We start from the raw sequence: 21,830 nt of genomic DNA, 5'->3' as shown, positions 1-21,830 counted from the left end.
CAGGTGCTGTCAGACAAGGAAGATATTTCAGCCATAGAAAACAGCCGGCCGGAGTGGTCGAGCGGTTCTAGGCGCTACAGTCTGGAACCGCGCGACCGCTACGGTCGCAGGTTCGAATCCTGCCTCGGGCATCGATGTGTGTGATGTCCTTAGGTTTAAGTAGTTCTAAGTTCTAGGGGACTGATGACCTCAGAAGTTAAGTCCCGTAGTGCTCAGAGCCAAGGTGCATGGAAAACATCAAAATAATATCTCTACTCAAGACAGTGCACGGAAAGATTGTAAGAATTATTGACCGTAAAAAAGATTATAAAAATTATTCTCAGCTCAGAATATAAGTTATATGTGAGAACAGTAAGTAGCAGACTTAAAACAGTTTCGGAAATTTTTGTTAGGGAAGAACAAACTGGCTTTAGAAAAGGAAGAACAATCACAGACAATGTATTTACTCTGCGACAGGTAACAGAGTATGAGAGTACAACCTACAAACACGTATAGCATTTAGAGATTTGGTCGAAGTTTATGACAAAGAGAACAGAAACAAACGTGGACTGTAATGGAAAGCATTGGATATCCTAGCAAATTATTAAAGGCCATAAGAATCCTATCAAAAAATTATAATACACGGGGGTGAAAGAAGAACAGGCGAAATTTGAATAAATAGAGGTATGTTGTGTACGACTTAATACACAATGGTAAGGAGGTGTGGGCTAAAGATTAGCGCAGCAACTGTCATTGTAGGAAAGCTGGACAGGAGCGGAAATGATTAGCGAACAAGTTATCACAGTGATTCGAAGATTCGCTTAATTTGTACTTCTCAAAGCGTACGAAAACTCATTATAAATAATGAAGCGAGAGATAAACTCCAGCTCTTGACATCTTGTTCCGGCGTAACGACAAACGCCGGCACGAAGATGAAGAAGGCAAGAGCAGAGAAGGCTGTGAGTCGACGTCAGCCAATAGTACGCTGACTAGGACCACTACACGACAGGCGCGGCCTCTATACGAAGAGAATATAAGTGCCGCTCCCGCCAGTTGTAGATCGGCACTAGAAACCACGCAGTAGAAGACAGGCACTAGAAGAGCCGTTATTAGTGATCCGTAGGAACTTGTCTAAATCACTTGTGTGGACATTGCATATAGTGAAGGACACTGAACGTTTGAATGTCGCCAATCGCTTACGACACGTTCTTGTAAACCAAAGTTAAGTATTGTCAAACTACTTTATTGTAATATAAACGATTGATGTGATTTGCTTGAATTGTTGTACAGCTATCCGAGAAAGCAGCATCCTGTAGGCACCCTATAAGAGACGAGTGGGCAGGGCACCACAACATCAGCAAGGGAGAGGTTGCCTAGACTAAAGCGCGAACGATGGAGTCGGAGCCGCAACTCGGGGGCGTCTGCGTTGCGTCTCGTAGCGAAGAGACTACAAATGCAAGTGGGGCGTCTGGCCGCCGGCCGTCCATATTGTGACGGTTGAGGGCGCTCAAGGAGCCGCTGGAGGCGTGGCTCAGCTGCCGTGTGCCACAGCGTCCCGGGATCCCGCACGACTGCTATTGGCGTCTACACCTACATCTACATTTATACTCCGTAAGCCACCCAACGGTGTGTGGCGGAGGGCACTTAACGTGCCACTGTCATTACCTCTGTTTCCTGTTTTAGTCGCGTATGGTTCACGGGAAGAACGACTGTCGGAAATCCTCCGTGTGCGCTCGAATCCCTCTAATTTTACATTCGTGATCTCCTCGGGAGGTATAAGTAGGGGGAAGCAATATATTCGATACCTCATCCAGAAACGCACCCTCTCGAAACCTGGGCAGCAAGCTACACCGCGATACAGAGCGCCTCTATTGCAGAGTCTGCCACTTGAATTTGCTAAACACCTCCGTAACGCTATCGCGCTTACCAAATAACTCTGTGACGAAACGCACCGCTCTTCTTTGGATCTTCTCTATCTCCCCTGTCAACCCGACCTGGTAGGGATCCCACACTGATGAGCAGTACTCAAGTATAAGTCGAACGAGTGTTTTGTAGGCCACCTCCTTTGTTGATGGACTACATTTTCTAAGGACTCTCCCAAAGAATCTCAACCTGGCACCCACCTTACCAACAATTAATTTTATATGATCATTCCACTTCAAATCGTTCCGTACGCATACTCCCAGATATTTTACAGAAGTAACTGCTGCCAGTGTTTGTTCTGCTATCATATAATCATACAATAAAGGATTCCTTCTTTATATATTCACCTAAATTGGAGGCAACACAAACAAAACAAAGACATCATGTTAAATATAAGGGTCAGTCAAAAGAAAACGTCTCACTTCTTGGCTGAGCAGTCAACGTGTCTGACTGCCATGCAGTTGGCCCTGGCTCAATTCCTGGCTGGTCAGAGATTTTCTTCACTTTGGGGGCTGGGTGCTGTGTTGTCCTACTCATCATTTCACCATCATCGACACACGAGTCACCCAACATGGCATCAACTGAAAAGACTTACAGCTCGATGGCTGAATTCCCCAGGTGGAAACGCCCAACTATCAATGCCATACGATCACTTCATTTCATTTCAAATGAAAAAGAGACAAGAAAAAAGGAAATAAACTGTTTGTTATTTCACAACTATCAATACTGTACATTTATCTCACTGCGAGACAAGATGGCCAATACCTTCATGGAAAAATGTTAGCGGTTTCCTAGAGAACCATGACTGTACTCAGGTTGGCGATCTTCATCCGAAGAAAATTGGCGGCCATGAGTGTCTTTCTTCAGGGCTCCAAAAATATGGAAATCGGAGGGGGAGAGATCGGGACTGTATGGAGGATGTGTAAGGTCTTCCTAGCGAAACTTCCGCAGCATACCCGAAACAATCTTGGCAACATGCGGGCGGGCATTTTATTGGCAGGCTGTTTTGACTATTATTATGCATGATTGCGGGTGGGGATATTCAGCCGCCAAATAACTGTTAAAATTCGTAGTGAATCTTGAGTTGTCCTTTATTTTGCACAACGCGCTTCACTACAAGTTTCGGTCAAATGAACATTATCAAGCATTACTTGGTATGAACAGATGGAAACTTATACCATAATAAGAGTTATTTCCTTTTTCCGGTCTACCATTGTAGTACAATTTTTTTTTTTACAATTTTGAGTGTGTGGCTAGTTGTCGTCGTGAACTTTGCTTCTTTAAGAAATCTCTTGTACACAGCTTTTATTGTAAAAATTTTGTACTACTATGGCCGGCTCAAAAGAGCAAAGGTATAACTTTCCAGCCGTTCATGCCAGCTTATGCTTGATAATGGTCATTTGGCCGAAACTAGTAGCGAAGTTAAGCACTGTCAGGCTGGGCTAGCACTTGTATGGGTGACCATCTGGTCTGCCGAGAGCTGTTGTCCTGCGGGGTGCACTCAGCCCTTGTGAGGCAAACTGAGGAGCTGCTTGATTGAGAAGTAGCGGCTCCACTCTCGTAAGCTGACAAGCGGCCAGGATAACGGTGTGCTGACCACATGCCTCTCCATAGCCGCATCCAGTGACGCTTGCGGACCGAGGAAGACACGGCGGCCAGTCGGTACCACTGGGCCTCCATGGCCTGTTCGGGCGGAGTTTCGTAGCGAAGCGCATTGTGCAAAATAAAGGACAGCTTAAGGTTCACAACGAATTTTAACAATAGGTTCGACTATGCTGCAAAAGTTTCGCTGGCAAGCCCTTACACATTCTCCATACAGTCACAATCACACTTCATCCGAATTCCATATTTTTGGAAGTCTGAAGAAAGGGATTCATAGTTGTTTGCTTTGGAGGAAGAGATGCACGCCTGGGTACAATCATAGTTCCGCAGGAAACTGCAAATATTTTCTCATGAAGGGATTGGCCGTCTTTGAAAACAATGCGATGCTGTGATTTTCCAAAACCAAGATTAAAGTGACGGCCTTCTGGGGCAAAGATCTGGTTCGATCCAAAATCATTGTGGATAATATAATTTTAGATCCAGTGTCGTCGTTCACTTATTTGGGATGTCAAATAGACGTACACAATAGTAAAGAGCTAGTCGTAAAATTAGCTAGATCTTTTAGGTTCAGTAAAAGTGTGACGGGCATGCTCAACCGTTTTCCATGGTAGACGTTACAAGGGAGAGCCGCATCAGACCAGTCTTCGGACTGAAGACCATAGCAACAACGACAACGCAGGCTCAGCCCCTGGTGATAGGTCTACTCTAGTGCCCAGTGCAGAGCTGCTACACAGGGAAGGAGTGTTATATTATATTCTTTGGCCCAGAGCCCTGTAGATCCTGACGCCTCAGCCGATACCGATCGCCTCGCTTGCTCTCTACTCCGCCGTCGTCATGCAGCGCTGACGCCCTTCTCGCGATTTCACGCGCAATATCGCAGGCCTTGGGAAAGACCAATCAGAGCGATCGTGTCCGTGCACCGTTGCCGGAAGGCGATTTCAGCCATCACGTGCAAACTGCTCCTTCGTGCAGCCCCGAATCCAGTGCTTTGAAATACGGTACATGGGCAAAAATGTCGATCGGAAAATATTAGACGCTTCGCCGTTTGACCTAAGGAAGAAATTGATCAAGATACACTTTTGAAACAATGATCGAGAAAATCTCAACTTTTCTTCCGTTACGCAGTTTGGAGAACGTTCATCTTAAGTTGCAACGGTCTTGAAACAAGTACTCGGTCATGCCGTACGAGGATCACTCCAAAAGAAATGCACACTATTTTTTTAATCCATATTTTATTCTACATGTTTGAAAGTTTTACAGTGTGTAGATACATCCTTTAAAAACAATATTTTCATTTCTCCACGTGATTTCCATCCCTCTCAACTGCCTTCCGCCATCTTGGAACCAGCGCCTGTATACCCGCACGGTAAAATTCTGGACCAACATGTTGGAGCCACTGTTTGGCAGCGTGCACAAGGGAGTCATCATCTTCAAACCTTGTTCCACGAAGAGAGTCTTTCAGTTTCCCAAAGAGATGATAGTCACATGGAGCCAGGTCAGGACTGTAAGGCGGGTGTTTCAGTGTTGTCCATCCGAGTTTTGTGATCGCTTACATGGTTTTTTGACTGATATGTGGCCGTGCATTGTCGTGCAACAGCAAAACATCCTGCTTCTGCCGATTTGCTCGAACACGACTCAGTCGAGCTTGAAGTTTCTTCATTGTCGTCACATATGCATCAGAATTTATGGTGGTTCCACTTGGCATGATGTCCACAAGCAAGAGTCCTTCGGAATCGAAATACACTGTAGCCATAACTTTTTCAGCAGAAGGTGTGGTTCTGAATTTTTTTTCTTGGATGAATTTGCATGATGCCACTCCATTGTTGCCTCTTCGTCTCTGGTGAAAAATGATGGAGCCATGTTTCATCACCTGTCACAGTTCTTCCAAGAAATTCACCTCCACCATTCTCGTACTGTTCCAAAAGTTCGTTACATACCGTTTTTCTTGTTTCTTTGTGAGCCACTGTCAACATTCTGGGAACCCACCTGGCACAAACCTTTTTTAACACCAACACTTTCAGTATTCTGCAAACACTTCCTTCCCCTACCCCAACGTTGCGTGACAATTCGTTCACTGTGTTGCGTCTCTCAGCACTCACCAATTCGTTAACTCTGTGCACATTGTCTCGAGCGTGCAGTACGAGGCCTGCCGCTGCGAGTACAATCCTCAATATTGCTGTGCCCGCTTTCATCACATAGCCTGCTTGCCCACCGACTAACTGTACTGCGATCGACAGCAGCATCTCCATACACCTTTTTCAACCTGTTGTGGATGTTTCCCACTGTCTCGTTTTCACAGCACAGGAACTCTATGAGATTCATCTTGAAGACATGCTGTGACGGCGCCACTCACGGGAACAGGTTGAACTAAGTTTGAAAACAAGCGGGAAGGATGTATCTACACACTGTAAAACTTTCACACATGCAGAATGAAAACTGTATTTTTACAAAAATAGTGCGCATTTCTTTTGGAGTGGCCCTCGTACAATAAGGTCCTATGGGACCAAACTGCTGTGGTCATCGGTCCCTAGGCTTACACACCTACTTAATCTAACTTAAAATAACTTACGCTAAGGACAATACAAACACTCATGCTCGAGGGACGACTCGAACCTCCGACGGGGGTAACCGCGCGACCCGTGGCAAGGCGCCGAGACCGCACGGCTACGCCTTACGGTAATAATGAGACCTTCCCAGTAAACAAATCAACAGAACCAAAACTGCTCTTGTTGGAACCTATAAGATCCTTACTTTCATAATACACTGTCCAGTGACATTAAAGTGACCGCCTGTCAAAAGCATGAATAACTACACTATCCTCCATTAAAATTGCTTAACCACGAAGATGACGTGCTACGGACGCGAAATTTAACCGACAGGAAGAAGATGCTGTGATATGCAAATGATTAGCTTTTCAGAGCATTCACACAAGGTTGGGGCCGGTGGCGACACCTACAACGTGCTGACATGAGGAAAGTTTCCAACCGATTTCTCATACACAAACAGCAGTTGACCGGCGTTGCCTGGTGAAACGTTGTTGTGATGCCTCGTGTAAGGAGGAGAAATGCGTACCATCACGTTTCCGACTTTGATAAAGGTCGAATTGTAGCCTATCGCGATTGTGGTTTATCGTATCGCGACATTGCAGCTCGCGTTCGTCGAGATCCAATGACTGTTAGCAGAATATCGAATCGGTGGGTTCAGGAGGGTAATACGGAACGCCGTGCTGGATCCCAACGGCCTCGTATCACTAGCAGCCGAGATGACAGGCATCTTATCCGCACGGCTGTAACGGATCGTGCAGCCACGTCTCGATCCCTGAATCAACAGATGGGGACGTTTGCAAGACAACAACCATCTGCACGAACAGTTCGACGACGTTTGCAGCAGCATGGACTATCAGCTCGGAGACCATGGCTGCAGTTACCCTTGACGCTGCATCACAGACAGGAGCGCCTGCGATGGTGTACTCAACGACGAACCTGGGTGCACGAATGGCAAAACGTCATTTTTTCGGATGAATCCAGGTTCTGTTTACAGCATCATGATGGTCGCATCAGTGTGTGGCGACATCGCGGTGAACGCACTTCGGAAGCGTGTATTCGCCATCGCCATACGGGCGTATCACCTGGCGTGATGGTATGGGGTCCCATTGGTTACACGTCTCGCTCACCTCTTGTTCGCATTGACAGCACTTTGAACAGTCGACGTTACATTTCAGATGTGTTACGACCCGTGGCTCTACCCTTCATTCGATCCCCGCGAAACCCTACATTTCAGCAGGATAATGCACGACCGCATGTTGCAGGTCATGTACGGGCCTTTCTGGATACAGAAAATGTTCGACTTCTGCTCTGGCCAGCACATTCTCCAGATCTCTCACCAATTGAAAACGTCTGATCAATGGTGGCCGAGCAAATGGCTCGTCACAATACGCCAGTCACTACTCTTGATGAACTGTGGTATCGTGTTGAAGCTGCATGGGTAGCTGTACCTGTACACGCCATCCAAGCTCTGACTCAATGCCCAGGCGTATCAAGGCCGTTATTACGGCCAGAGGTGGTTGTTCTGGGTACTGATTTCTCAGGATCCATGCACCCAAATTGCGTGAAAATGTAATCACATGTCAGTTCTAGTATAATATATTTGCCCAATGAATACCCGTTTATCATCTGCATTTCTTCTTGGTGTAGCAATTTTAATGGCCAGTAGTGTAGTCAGCCTGTACCCATGACTCGTTCCACATAATAACGATCAGTCTTAAAAATTGACCCACGGGACATGAAACTAATTGACAGGCAGGATACAGTAATCACTGCCGTTAGCGTTAGCTTTTAGTAAGCGTATGATGTGAGCATTTTCGTACTGAAAAGAACCCCGCGAAAACGAAACTACTGCGCTACGACGTGTGCCACAACGCGTCATTATCTGTGACATGTTACGGTTAGGCAAAGGATCATTACCGGCGTTGCTTAAGAAAGTTGTTCTCGTTTTTATTTAAACAGTATCGCCTTACAGTTATCGCGAGAGGAGAGATAACAGCAAGACATCGGTCACGTTATTTCTCTTTCTGTTAAGGGGCTCTTATCGGATAAAGATAAACGGCAAAAAAAATTGCGTACGTGCGTTTTTTTCCATTTGCGGCAGCGACGGACACATTATAACACAGCGGGGTCGTTGTACTTGACTTCTCTCTACGCTAACGCCGCTATTAACGCAGTCTTCCTGCGTGTATCTGCATAAAACTTAACACAGTTGTACTGTGTCGTGTTCTTACAAGTGACCTGGACTACTTCTTCTTTGGTGTATCTATCATATGACAGGTTTCAATTGGAAACTTTCCACGGTGTCCTGTTTAGAGCATTTTGCTTCATCTGTTTGTATGTTCGTCCCCTTCTACTGCCATCCACCATTCCAATTCTCTTCCTACACCTTCCTTTCATTCCTTCCACATTTCCCTCTACATGTCCTTGTTTCAGACAATTCCTACGCAGCATATGTTCCAGCCAAGATTTTTTTTACTCTTTCAGATCATTTCCAGCAATTCCCCTGTTTTACTCACTACTTCTTGATTCTTACGTCTGTCAGTCCACTTCAGCTAACATTCTTCTCCACATTCACAAGTTTGTAAATATACTTCCTCTTTCTTTTTAACTGTACATGACATAACAATGCACTCCACACACAACATTTAATAAATCTTTTCTCAGCCCCAATGGAATTCTTCTATATGTCAATAATGTCTTCACCTTCTGCTTCACCTTTCAAATTCTCTCTTTCCTATAGATATCCTCCTCCTTATTAGTTCTGTACAGTTTCCTTCTATGTCATTATTCCGTCTAGGAATGTGTTAAATGGAGCTTCCTTCTCGCTTATTCTCATCCCTTTAGTCTTTTCTATATTTATATTCATTCCATACTCCTTGCCCCTGCAGTATTCTTCAACATCTTCTGTGGCTCCTCTCCTGACAGCGCTGCTTGATCACACGCGAATTTTACTGTCTTTCTCCTTTCTCCTGCAATTACAATGCCTCTTGCATCCCACTGGCCTTAATCCAAATATCACGCCCCTGGCTAGAACAGTAACACGACTCAGAAATGCAACACTTGCTCCCTGCCGCCGTTGGATAAGCAGCTGCCAGCAGAAAGTCGTATACTCCTAGCTCACTCATTTGTTACATAGTTTAATTCTTAATTTCTTTGCGTGTTTTTGATACTTGCATTGTTTAAATTCATAAATTTCGGGCGTATTATAGTATTTGAGAGTTGTAGCATCGCGCTTTAGTACCTGAATAGTGTAAATTCGCGTAGTCTCCTTCCGCCGCCAAGCAGTGTGTCAGCAGTACGCAAGTAGCAGCATTACTGCATTTACTAGGCAATCTTGTATTTTAATAACCGTTTAAATTTTGTGTCGATTTGTTTGTGCTCTCTGTAGATTAGTTCAGGCGTTCTTTGCACAACAGTTTTCAGCATGGATAGGGACTGCAACTGCTGTGTTCGGATGCAGGCTGAGTTGGCATCCCTTCGCTCCCAGCTTAGGCAGTGTTGGCTTCGGTCACACAGCTTGAGGCTGTTGCCAATGGGCATCACTGTGGGGGTCCGGATGGGGGTTCGTCGGGGACGGCCAGCTCGTCCCACGCATCCCCCGATCGGACTAAGACTGTGGCTGCCCGGGATACTGCCCATATTGAGGCTGATCCCTCACCTGTGGTAGAGTGGGAGGTCATCTCGAGGTGTGGCAGGGGGCGAAAGACATTCCGGAGGGCTGAACGGAAGGCCTCTCCAGTTTGTCTGACGAACCGGTTTCAGGCTCTGTCTCCGGCTGATACTGATGTTCGGCCGGAGATGGCTGCTTGTCCTGTTCCAGAGGTTGCCCCTCAGTCTGCAAGATCCGGGCAGTCGCAGAGGGTGGGCTTACTGGTAGTTGGGAGCTCCAACGTCAGGCGCGTAATGGGGCCCCTTAGGGATATGGCAGCAAGAGAGGGGAAGAAAACCAATGTGCACTCCGTGTGCATACCGGGGGGAGTCATTCCAGATGTGGAAAGGGTCCTTCCGGATGCCATGAAGGGTACAGGGTGCACCCATCTGCACGTGGTCGCTCATGTCGGCACCAATGATGTGTGTCGCTATGGATCGGAGGAAATCCTCTCTGGCTTCCGGCGGCTACCTGATTTGGTGAAGACTGCCAGTCTCGCTAGCGGGATGAAAGCAGAGCTCACCATCTGCAGCATCGTCGACAGGACTGACTGCGGACTTTTGGTACAGAGCCGAGTGGAGGGTCTGAATCAGAGGCTGAGACGGTTCTGCGACCGTGTGGGCTGCAGATTCCTCGACTTGCGCCATAGGGTGGCCGGGTTTCGGGTTCCGCTGGATAGGTCAGGAGTCCACTACACGCAGCAAGCGGCTACACGGGTGGCAGGGGTTGTGTGGCGTGGACTGGGCGGTTTTTTAGGTTAGATGGCCTCGGGCAAGTACAGAAAGGGCAACAGCCTCAAAGGGTGCGGGGCAAAGTCAGGACATGCGGGGACCAAGCAGCAATCGGTATTGTAATTGTCAACTGTCGAAGCTGCGTTGGAAAAGTACCGGAACTTCAAGCGCTGATAGAAAGCACCAAAGCTGAAATCGTTATAGGTACAGAGAGCTGGCTGAAGCCAGAGTTAAATTCATCCGAAATTTTTACAAAGACACAGACGGTGTTTAGAAAGGATAGATTGCATGCAACCGGTGGTGGCGTGTTTGTCGCTGTTAGTAGTAGTTTATCCTGTAGTGTAGTAGAAGTGGATAGTTCCTGTGAAATATTATGGGTGGAGGTTACACTCAACAACCGAGCTAGGTTAATAATTGGCTCCTTTTACCGACCTCCCGACTCAGCAGCATTAGTTGCAGAACAACTGAGAGAAAATTTGGAATACATTGCACATAAATTTTCTCAGCATATTATAGTCTTAGGTGGAGATTTCAATTTACCAGATATACGAGGTGCGGCTAGAAAAAAACCGGACTGATGCTGGAAAAAACATTTATTTACAATTATTTACAATTTCATGTTATCTCCTTCAATGTACTCTCCTCCTCGGTCTCTACACCGCTCCATACGAATTTTCCACTGTTCATAGCAATGCTGCAGATTATTTTCGGTAAGTCCATACATTACTTCCGTCGCTTTTTCTTTTACTGCTTCAACAGTCTCAAATCTAGTTCCTTTCAAAGCTGACTTGACTTTAGGGAAAAGAAAAAAGTCACAGGGGGCCAAATCAGGTGAGTAGGGTGGATGATCTAAGATGGGAATGTTGTGTTTTGCCAAAAACGTCTTCACTGACAACGCACTGTGAGCTGGGACATTGTCTTGGTGAAGGATCCATGACTTTTTTCTCCACAAATCGTTCCGTTTTCTCCGTACTCGCTCACGTAGGGTAGCCAGGACGCTAATGTAGTAATGCTGATTCACTGTTTGTCCCTCTGGTACCCAATCAATGTGCACAATCCCTTTGATGTCAAAAAAAGCAATCATCATTGCCTTGAATTTCGATTTTGACATTCGTGCTTTTTTTGTCGTGGAGAACCAGGAGTTTTCCAATGCATCGATTGGCGTTTAGTTTCGGGATCGTAAGTAAAAAACCACGATTCATCGCAAGTAATAACATTTTGTAAGAAGGTGGGATCACTTTCAATGTTTTCCAGGATGTCAGAACAAATCATTCTTCGGCGTTCCTTCTGTTCAATTGTGAGACACTTTGGAACCATTTTTGAACACACTTTGTTCATGTTGAAACTTTCATGAAGAATCTGCCTAACACTTTCCTTGTCAACTCCTGTTAACTCAGACACTGCTCTGATTGTTAAACGGCGATCTTGTCGAACAAGTTTACCGATTTGTTCAATGTTTGCATCAGTTTTTGCTGACAATGGTCTGCCAGTGCGAGTGTCATCACTGGTGTCTTCGCGGCCATCTTTAAATCGTTTAAACCACTCAAACACTTGTGTTCGCGATAAACAATCATCGCCGTACACTTGTTGTAACATTACAAACGTTTCACTTGCAGATTCTCCTAGTTTGAAACAAAATTTGATGTTAACACGCTGTTCTTTCTGTACACTCAACATTTTCCGACGCACAGACAAAACGTCAACTACTTAAAACAGACGCCACGGGCAGACTGAATACAGGAGGCAGATGAAACTCGAGCAGTAGGCGGAGCGAGAGTCACGTGACAGGCCACGCGACTTTCAGCCTTATTGCATTCGTTTTATTGTTTCACCAGCACTAGTCCGGTTTTTTTCTAGCCACACCTCGTATACTGAGTGCACTATCCGAAAATTACCTCGAGCAATTAAACAGAGAACCGACTCGTGGAGATAACATCTTGGACCTGCTGATAACAAACAGACCCGAACTTTTCGACTCTGTAAGTGCAGAACAGGGAATCAGTGATCATAAGGCTGTTACATCATCCCTGAATATGGAAGTTAATAGGAATATAAAAAAAGGGAGGAAGTTTTATCTGTTTAGCAAGAGTAATAGAAGGCAGATTTCAGACTACCTAACAGATCAAAACGAAAGTTTCTGTTCCGAAACTGACAATGTTGAGTGTTTATGGAAAAAGTTTAAGGCAATTGTAAAATGCGTTTTAGACAGGTACGTGCCGAGTAAAACTGTGAGGGACGGGAAAAACCCACCGTGGTTCAACAACAAAGTTAGGAAGGTACTGCGAAAGCAAAGAGAGCTTCACTCCAAGTTTAAACGCAGCAAAAACCTCTCAAACACCTAAACGATGCCAAAGTTAGCGTAAGGAGGGCTATGCGTGAAGCGTTCAGTGAATTCGAAAGTAAAATTCTATGTACCGACTTGACAGAAAATCCTAGGAAGTTCTAGTCTTACGTTAAATCAGTAAGTGGCTCGAAGCAGCATATCCAGACACTCCGGGATGATGATGGCATTGAAACAGAGGATGACACGCGTAAAGCTGAAATACTAAACACCTTTTTTCAAAGCTGTTTCACAGAGGAAGACCGCACTGCAGTTCCTTCTCTAAATCCTCGCACAAACGAAAAAATGGCTGACATCGAAATAAGTGTCCAAGGAATAGAAAAGCAACTGGAATCACTCAACAGAGGAAAGTCCACTGGACCTGACGGGATACCAATTCGATTCTACACAGAGTACGCGAAAGAACTTGTCCCCCTTCTGACAGCAGTGTACCGCAAGTCTCTAGAGGAACGGAAGGTTCCAAATGATTGGAAAAGAGCACAGGTAGTCCCAGTCTTCAAGAAGGGTCGTCGAGCAGATGCGCAAAACTATACACCTATATCTCTGACATCGATCTGTTGTAGAATTTTAGAACATGTATTTTGCTCGAGTATCATGTCGTTTTTGGAAACCCAGAATCTACTCTGTGGGAATCAACATGGATTCCGGAAACAGCGATCGTGTGAGACCCAAATCGCTTTATTTGTTCATGAGACCCAGAAAACATTAGATACAGGCTCCCAGGTAGATGCTATTTTCCTTGACTTGCGGAAGGCGTTCGATACAGTTCCGCACTGTCGCCTGATAAACAAAGTAAGAGCCTACGGAATATCAGACCAACTGTGTGGCTGGATTGAAGAGTTTTTAGCAAACAGAACACAGCATGTTGTTATCAATGGAGAGACGTCTACAGACGTTAAAGTAACCTCTGGCGTGCCACAAGGGAGTGTTATGGGACTATTGCTTTTCACAATATATATAAATGACCTAGTAGATAGTGTCGGAAGTTCCATGCGGCTTTTCGCGGATGATGTGTAGTATACAGAGAAGTTGCAGCATTAGAAAATTGTAGCGAAATGCAGGGAGATCTGCAGCGGATAGGCACGTGGTGCAGGGAGTGGCAACTGACCCTTAACATAGACAAATGTAATGTATTACGAATACATAGAAAGAAGGATCCTTTATTGTATGATTATATGATAGCGGAACAAACATTGGTAGCTGTTACTTCTGTAAAGTATCTGAGAGTATGCGTGCGGAACGATTTGAAGTGAAATGATCATATAAAATTGATTGTTGGCAAGGAAGGTGCCAGGTTGAGATTCATTGGGAGAGTACTTAGAAAATGTAGTCCATGGCCTACAAAACACTCGTTCGACCTATACTTGAGTACTGCTCATCAGTGTGGGATCCCTACCAGGTCGGGTTGACGGAGGAGATAGAGAAGATCCAAAGAAGAGCGGCGCGTTCCGTCACAGGGTTATTTGGTAACCGTGATAGCGTTACGGAGATGTTTAGCAAACTCAAGTGGCAGACTCTGCAAGAGAGGCGCTCTGCATCGCGGTGTAGCTTGCTGTCCAGGTTTCGAGAGGGTGCGTTTCTGGATGAGGTATCGAATATATTGCTTCCCCCTACTTATACCTCCCGAGGAGATCACGAATGTAAAATTAGAGAGATTAGAGCGCGCACGGAGGCTTTCAGACAGTCGTTCTTCCCGCGAACAATACGCGACTAAAACAGGAAAGGGAGATAATGACAGTGGCACGTAAAGTGCCCTCCGCCACACACCGTTGGGTGGCTTGCGGAGTATAAATGTAGGTGTAGATGTAGAAAAACCGACTACGAGAACTATTGCATAACATATAATGGAATTTACTGACAAAAATATTTGCCTGAGGAAGCTTATACGACTTCAGCATAGTTGTATACTATTCTTTAAGTCGACTTTTCTCAGGCATTGCATTTTTGAGATCTGTCACTGTTCTTGCCGGTGTGCGATAAGCTGAATAGCTTCATGAGTTCTTTGACGTTTCTGACAGAATTACGTCACCTGTAAACCTTTAAATTTTTATTTATTTTCCCTCGATTTATAAGACCTTTTCTATACTTCTTTGCTTCCTTTACTGACTGCTGAATGTACGTACTGAATACAAGGGGGATAGGCTACAAGCCTGTCTTCTCCACTACTGCTACTCTTTCGCTCCTTCGACTCTTTATTAGATAAAAATGTTGACTCTATGACGCATGCAGAAACTTTGTTCTATCATTTCTGTCATTGTTTTCAACTGACCAGGAATGCCCACATCACATGGAACGATATGTACAGTACCATTATGTTCAACTCGGAAAATGTAATATTAAAGTCCATAATGACAACCTATTTTATCAAAAGAGAGATGCTAGTTCCAATGAGCGACTAAATGTCATGTTCTGTCAATTAATGAGCAATCCCCTTACGAATGTGGCCTTTTCAACCTAAACGGTTGACATTTTGACACAGCTTGAAGAGACAATTAGCACTGTGATAACACGTCATGCTTGCGATTGAACAGCCAATGGTTGTTCTATATTTATTTATGTTACCCTTGATATTTATTTCGTAGAATTATTTGAAAATATGGCTTCACAGACGAGACTTCGCAGTAATGAAAGCAAAATAACGGGACGCAGGATGGTTATAGCGTACAGAAGCAACCAGATATCGGAAAACGTAAAACACAACATATTATTTATTGGCAAACCTCCCTGCCATCTGTCTGCAGGGGCAATAACTCTTTTATGCTGTGATAAAGTTTTGGTCAATTGTAACACAAGAGTATTAACTTGACTCAAGTCTTGACTGCAAGATTAGACGCTCTTTGGATCTAGCTCTGTTTTGTGGAGTTTATCATTATTCATCAAGTTAACGTAATGTAAAAGAAACACTTTTGTCTTGAGCTTGGAGCGAAGAGTACATGAATTGTGGTTAGTCTCATTTTGTGCGGGAAAAGCATTGTTGGCCACCGACGCAAATGGTGTCAGATATTTTCCGTCTTTGAGCCAATGTAAAAGGATTTGTAGAACACGTTTGTCGATTGGAAAAGGTATGATACAGTTTTCTTTAACAAGATACAGATTCATCACTGTCGAAATTGAGTATGTCAACAGACTGTTCCAGTCTATGTTACTGGACGCGTAGAACGGTCGAACGTGCACTCACGGTCATTAATTCTTTGGGAATAATTATTATCCCGTTTCTAATATATGAAATTCTACTCCTGCCGGATGCTAGCATGCAAATTTCATCGAAGAGCTGTACTTGCACGCAGACTCCCATCATTCTACGAGTACAGATAAACCTGACTTTTTCGATTACAGCTGCACTACGTTTTTCCAGAGTCGTAGCTGAGGAACCATGAGACTTGACTGAAAACAGTTCGACGACTTACGACATTTTGAACTATTTAGCTACCTACAGAAATCGCCGATTATTAATTAAAGCCGGCCGCTGTGGCCGAGCCGTTCTAGGCGCTTCAGTCCGGAACCGCGCTGCTGCTACGGTCGCAGGTTCGAATCCTGCCCCGGGCACGGATGTGTGTGATGTCCTTAGGTTAGTTAGGTTTAATTAGTTCTAAGTCTAGGGGACTGATGACCTCAGATGTTAAGTGCCATAGTGCTTAGAGCCATTTTATTAATTAAAGCAATGCTCTTTAACTAATATGTAACGAGAGATCTAAATAACTTCCAGTTCTAAACATAAACTATAAACCAAACAAGATTTCTTTAAATAATAATTCTTTAAATAAAGAAGAATATATTTTAATGAATAAGTACATAACCGATAAACGAAAATATATCTGCTTCAGTATCTTATTGGTAGTGGATACAAACGTTGACTCTGGTTTTGTTTTAGTTTATTTAAAAAGTACCGTTCCCCGTTTACAATTTATTCATTCATCGTCAGACGGCTAGCACGCTTTCATTAAAACGACATGGTGCGTTGGTTTGTAGGGGAGTTACCTTAGGACAAACAGAGATTTTAGAGTTTCGCAATTGTAACAATGACAGCTGCGCTACAAGTTTGATGTAGAATGAAACTGACACCTATGTCGGCAAGTAGCACTTTTACGAAAATTTCATTCTCACTCGGATTTTCAGCTCAGCCATAACCACCATACTTTTGATACTGTGGAGCTCTGTTCTTTGTAGAGTAAAACATATGTAAACTAAAGTACCATGTGCTCTGCGAAAAATGTGCAGGTCATCTATTTATGTATTTCTAAATCCAATACCACTAACGGTAAGTTTTCAATAAAGCAAACGAAAACCAAATTGTGGTTGGTTGCTGCTGCACGCTGTAAACATTACGTATGACACAACAGCGACGGGTCTCTAACAGTGCCATTATTTGACAACAGAGCAAAATAAAGGGTGTTTTAATCCATCAAATGACTGCCAGTTGGCAGAATGTTACTGTGCAGATATTTAATCTGTATCTGAACGTATGCACATCTGGATTGTCTGCTTCATTCACACAGGATCGCTAGAAATACTGTGAAAAGTGCCCGAGTGTCGGCCCTGTTTTGAACGCGCGACCCAAGGAACCGTGTCACTGAGCTGATGCTGGCTCTGCTTTGGTCAGCACGCGGCGAGGGACGCAGGGCCTCTCCCGCCGTCTTCGTCTTTTTTGCCGACCGCGAAGGGTGACCAAAATCCGTGCGTGGCCATGTGGCGCATCTGGCGCCGCCTTCGGAGATTTAAACACATGTGCAGGTGGCGCGCCAACAGGCTAGCTTCGCCAAGGCCGGGTTTAAAAGACGCTCGCAGTTTGGGCGGATCTGCAACGATACTCCCACGCAAGCTGTAACCATGATCCTACGAAATTAATTTCGTTACTCGCGGCTTACTTCGTTGAAGAACGATACATATTAATGGTTCACTGTTAGAAGTGTTACGGTGGACTAGTCGTAGGTGTGTGACTACGGACTGATATTCACTTGTTTCCGTCCGGTCGTTACCAAACATAGCTTTCAATACCATGTGCCAAGGGCATCTTAACTGAATATATCAACAAATTTATACCATTTCAAATTCAGTTACATATAACATTTCTATAACTCAGTGTGTTATATGTCTCCTTTTGTATGTAGACAACATCCACCCCCCTTTCCCCGAACAAATGAAATAATATTTTTGAAAGCAATTTTTTGATACAAGTTAAGTTGCAACGTATAATGTTGACTATTTTGTAAACAGATTTTTTGAATAGAAATAAATAATACAGTTTTTTCCTATGATGGTCATAAATTCACGAACAGCAAACAATTGGCTGAATTCTTCACCTCATAATCACGTACTTAGCCCTTTCCTTCAAAACTATGAAAAACTGTACCACAGGATTTGATATTTGAGGAAATTATGATCCAACGAACTAAAAACAGAGTAGTGCGCCGTAACAGACGTACTTGTTTTAACTTATGCACAAAACACAGAACTTTTCAATCCACCACATCTGTAACGCTTTGATATCTAAATAAATTGGAGGAAATTAAATCTTGGGAGGCAGACATTTCATAGTTGGAGGCAGAACTGCTTCAAAGAAGAAGAAAATCTCTTCTATTGGAGCTGAAGTGCAATGACACGTGAACTACATTGCAAGACGCCGGCAAAAGTTTAATCACAAACTTGACTAAAATCCTAACGAATTTACAGCTTGTAGCAGGATTGTGTTCTTTCCTTAACTGAAGGGTTTACAACGATTCTATTTTATTTTGCTTATCATCCGTTGCTGTAAATATCATCAAGACCAATTTGAACAATAAGAGATTGTCTGCATATCATCACCCTGTGCATCGAAATGCCTGGATGTAGACACAAAAGGCTGCTAAGAATTTTACCTACTAACACTTGATTTTTGCTAACAAAGATGCACCAGCGCCAAATTTGGCTGCTGGGAATTAAGATTCACGTAAATGATTTTGTGTTTTGGTATGTAATGTAATAATCACGCTAAGTAACTTTATGCAAGTCTTGAATGAGATAAGCAAGATAGGTTGGGCACAATCATCCCGTTCTGTGGCCAGTTCGATCACCACATGCCACATTTCGGTTTGCTGTAAGTGGAATATCCCATGGGATATTAGTCGAGATACTTGACTAAGAAGATCTATGGACGCCAATAGGAGTAAGGCTTTCCAATTAGTTTACTCATGTCCAAAGTGTGTGTTAATTTCTGCTACCGTCCTGTATTCCGCACATACAAAACAAAGAAACGAAATTACAATGTTAAGAGATTCCTGTGACAACAGATACGTAATATCAAACGATTTCTGGCAGAGTCTGAAAGCTGTTCGTTTGCACATTGCACGGTAACTAGTACGAAAGGTCGCTTGGATACAACATTCTAAAAATGTTGGGTGTTATGAAAGCAAAGTGAGCCCGAATGTAAATACGACCCACTAGACAAAAAAGGGAGGGGGGTGGCCTATGCGCCAGGAGATGTAAACAGCGTCGGCCATTCGCAGAACCGGAAGGCCAAGTTCTTCGTACCTGCTCTTGAAATGTCACTGATAAGGGGTGGTATTTTGAAGAGTGCGAAAAAAAGTTAGTGCAAGTAATCTAGTGCTGTGAAACACACACATGTATCACAACAATCAGAATTTGATGTAAAAAAAACATATATTCATACAGTAGTCACAAATAATATAGGAAATGTATATATTGCTAATGCAGATTACAACGCGTTCACCTGAAGAAATGTAACTGCACATTTTATATGTTTTCCTCTGCATGCTCGTTAGCATATTTTTCTATATTATGCAAGTCGTCTGCAAACCATATGAAGCAGTGCGCTTACTTCATAAAATTCTTATGCAATACGGGAGCACAGAACATATTGCTGACAATCTGACGAAACAAGTGTAGCCATCTGAAGATGGGCATAATGACCGAAACCGGACAGTAAAATAATTCTTGTAAAAAGTATTTGAAGCTGATTGCGTTCTGCGTCAATCAAATAATAGGACAGAGCTCAACAAGTCCAGCATGGATAAAATAACACGGAAAGTAGTACAACACCGTAACAGTCGACCGAAGTTGTCGGCAAACGATGTAAACAAAGCTCGCATGTCCACGCGCAGTCCGGAATCACGTTTCTCCTGATGTTGCTCGTATTTGACTCTTTTCTTTTTTTTTAAGATAAATCTTGTTTCCGAGTTTGAAATGGGTGGTGGGCGAATTACCTGCCTCACCCCCAACCGTATATTAATAAATTGGCCACAAGAATGCGATGCTTTATTTACTGGTGACAGTAGACATTTTTGCGGGCGCGCGTGTGTGGTTCAGTAGCGACACTTGCGTTGCTGCATCAGAAAACTCCAACAAATGTGAAATCGATGAAAAGTGTACAGGCCCGGCGCGTCAGTTAGCTTATAAACAAATTAACAGCGCGTCTCTTGCGAGGGCGGACGCACTGGTGGTGGTGTCCACTCACCGGCAGACGCGGCTGTAGTTTAGCGGCGCGCAGGCGGGTGCAGCAGCATCGCTCGCGTGTCTCTTTCGGCGTCAGACACTAGCTCGGCGGGCACTCACAACGCACAACACCAGCAAGCAGATCAGATCGCGTCGGACGGCGCGAAGCGACTGCGGGTGCGGCCTTGAGCACCGCCTCTGCGGGCTGAGGCTGCACTCCCCCCCCCCCTCCCCCCCCCCCCGGCAGAGCTGTACAGTCCTGCCCCCTCCACAGACCGCAAGGACGCAACGCATGGGCTTACCTGCACCCGACCGGCGACCGGTTCCTCTCGGGACGCGGTAGCCGTCACTGCCTGGACCTCAAACAATACGAGTCCTAACCACAAACCAGACATCGGCTGCCTCCCAAAACCTTTTACACACCGTCATATGTGACAGGTAACACTTTTTACTAGTTTCAGCAAGAGCCAATATGACCAGGCGCTGTGATATTAAGACCAAAGACCAGTTCGATGCACCTCTTCATCGTTTCGTTTCTTCCTGAAATATAATATATATTTACGTTCCAGACGTGTTTGTGGCATTGAACTAAGTCTATGGCGACAGATGAAAATTTGTGGCGACCCACAAGAAGGATCGTCGAGCATATGCGCAAAACTATAGGCCTATATCTCTGACATCGATCTGTTGTAGAATTTTAGAACACGTTTTTTGCTCGCGTATCATGTCATTTCTGGAAACCCAGAATCTACTCTGTAGGAATCAACATGGATTCCGGAAACAACGATCGTGTGAGACCCAACTCGCTTTATTTGTTCATGAGACCCAGAAAATATTAGATACAAGCTCCCAGGTAGATGCCATTTTCCTTGACTTCCGGAAGGCGTTTGATACAATTCCCACTGTCGCCTAATAAACAAAGTAAGAGCCTACGGAATATCAGACCAACTGTGTGGCTGGATTGAAGAGTTTTTAGCAAACAGAACACAGCATGTTGTTCTCAATGGAGAGACGTCTACAGACGTTAAAGTAACCTCTGGCGTGCCACAAGGGAGTGTTATGGGACTATTGCTTTTCACAATATATATAAATGACCTAGTAGATAGTGTCGGAAGTTCCAAGCGGCTTTTCGCGGATGATGCTGTAGTATACAGAGAAGTTGTAGCATTAGAAAATTGCAGCGAAATGCAGGAAGATCTGCAGCGGATAGGCACGTGGTGCAGAGAGTGGCAACTGACCCTTAACATAGACAAATGTAATGTATTGCGAATACATAGAAAGAAGGATCCTTTACTGTATGATTATATGACAGCGGAACAAACATTGGTAGCTGTTACTTCTGTAAAATATCTGGGAGTATGCGTGCGGAACGATTTGAAGTGGAATGATCACATAAAATTAATTGTTGGTAAGGAAGGTGCCAGGTTGAGATTCATTGGGAGAGTCCTTAGAAAATGTAGTCCATCAACAAAGGAGGTGGCTTACAAAACACTCGTTCGACCTATACTTGAGTATTTTTCATCAGTGTAGGATCCGTACCAGATCGGGTTGACGGAGGAGATAGAGAAGATCCAAAGAAGAGCGGCGCGTTTCGTCACAGGGTTTTTTGGTAAGCGCGATAGCGTAACGGA

General features: G+C 44.3%; 1 protein-coding gene across 1 annotated transcript in view; it reads right to left on the bottom strand.

Annotated features, from left to right (window-relative positions):
• The window catches only part of LOC126259198 (semaphorin-5A), a 686,291-nt gene extending 665,935 nt beyond the window's left edge, over window positions 1-20,356 (bottom strand). The window contains exon 1 of the mRNA XM_049955789.1: window positions 20,222-20,356. The gene's annotated coding sequence lies outside the window, so the exon portion shown is untranslated. The remainder of the gene's footprint in view (window positions 1-20,221) is intronic.
• Between the last annotated feature and the right edge of the window lie 1,474 nt (window positions 20,357-21,830).

This window comes from Schistocerca nitens, chromosome 5 (genome assembly GCF_023898315.1).
Source record: "Schistocerca nitens isolate TAMUIC-IGC-003100 chromosome 5, iqSchNite1.1, whole genome shotgun sequence".
In the NCBI taxonomy this organism is placed as follows: domain Eukaryota; kingdom Metazoa; phylum Arthropoda; class Insecta; order Orthoptera; family Acrididae; genus Schistocerca; species Schistocerca nitens.
Note: the sequence above shows the minus strand (reverse complement) of the source record. Positions and strands in the feature narration are given on the sequence as shown.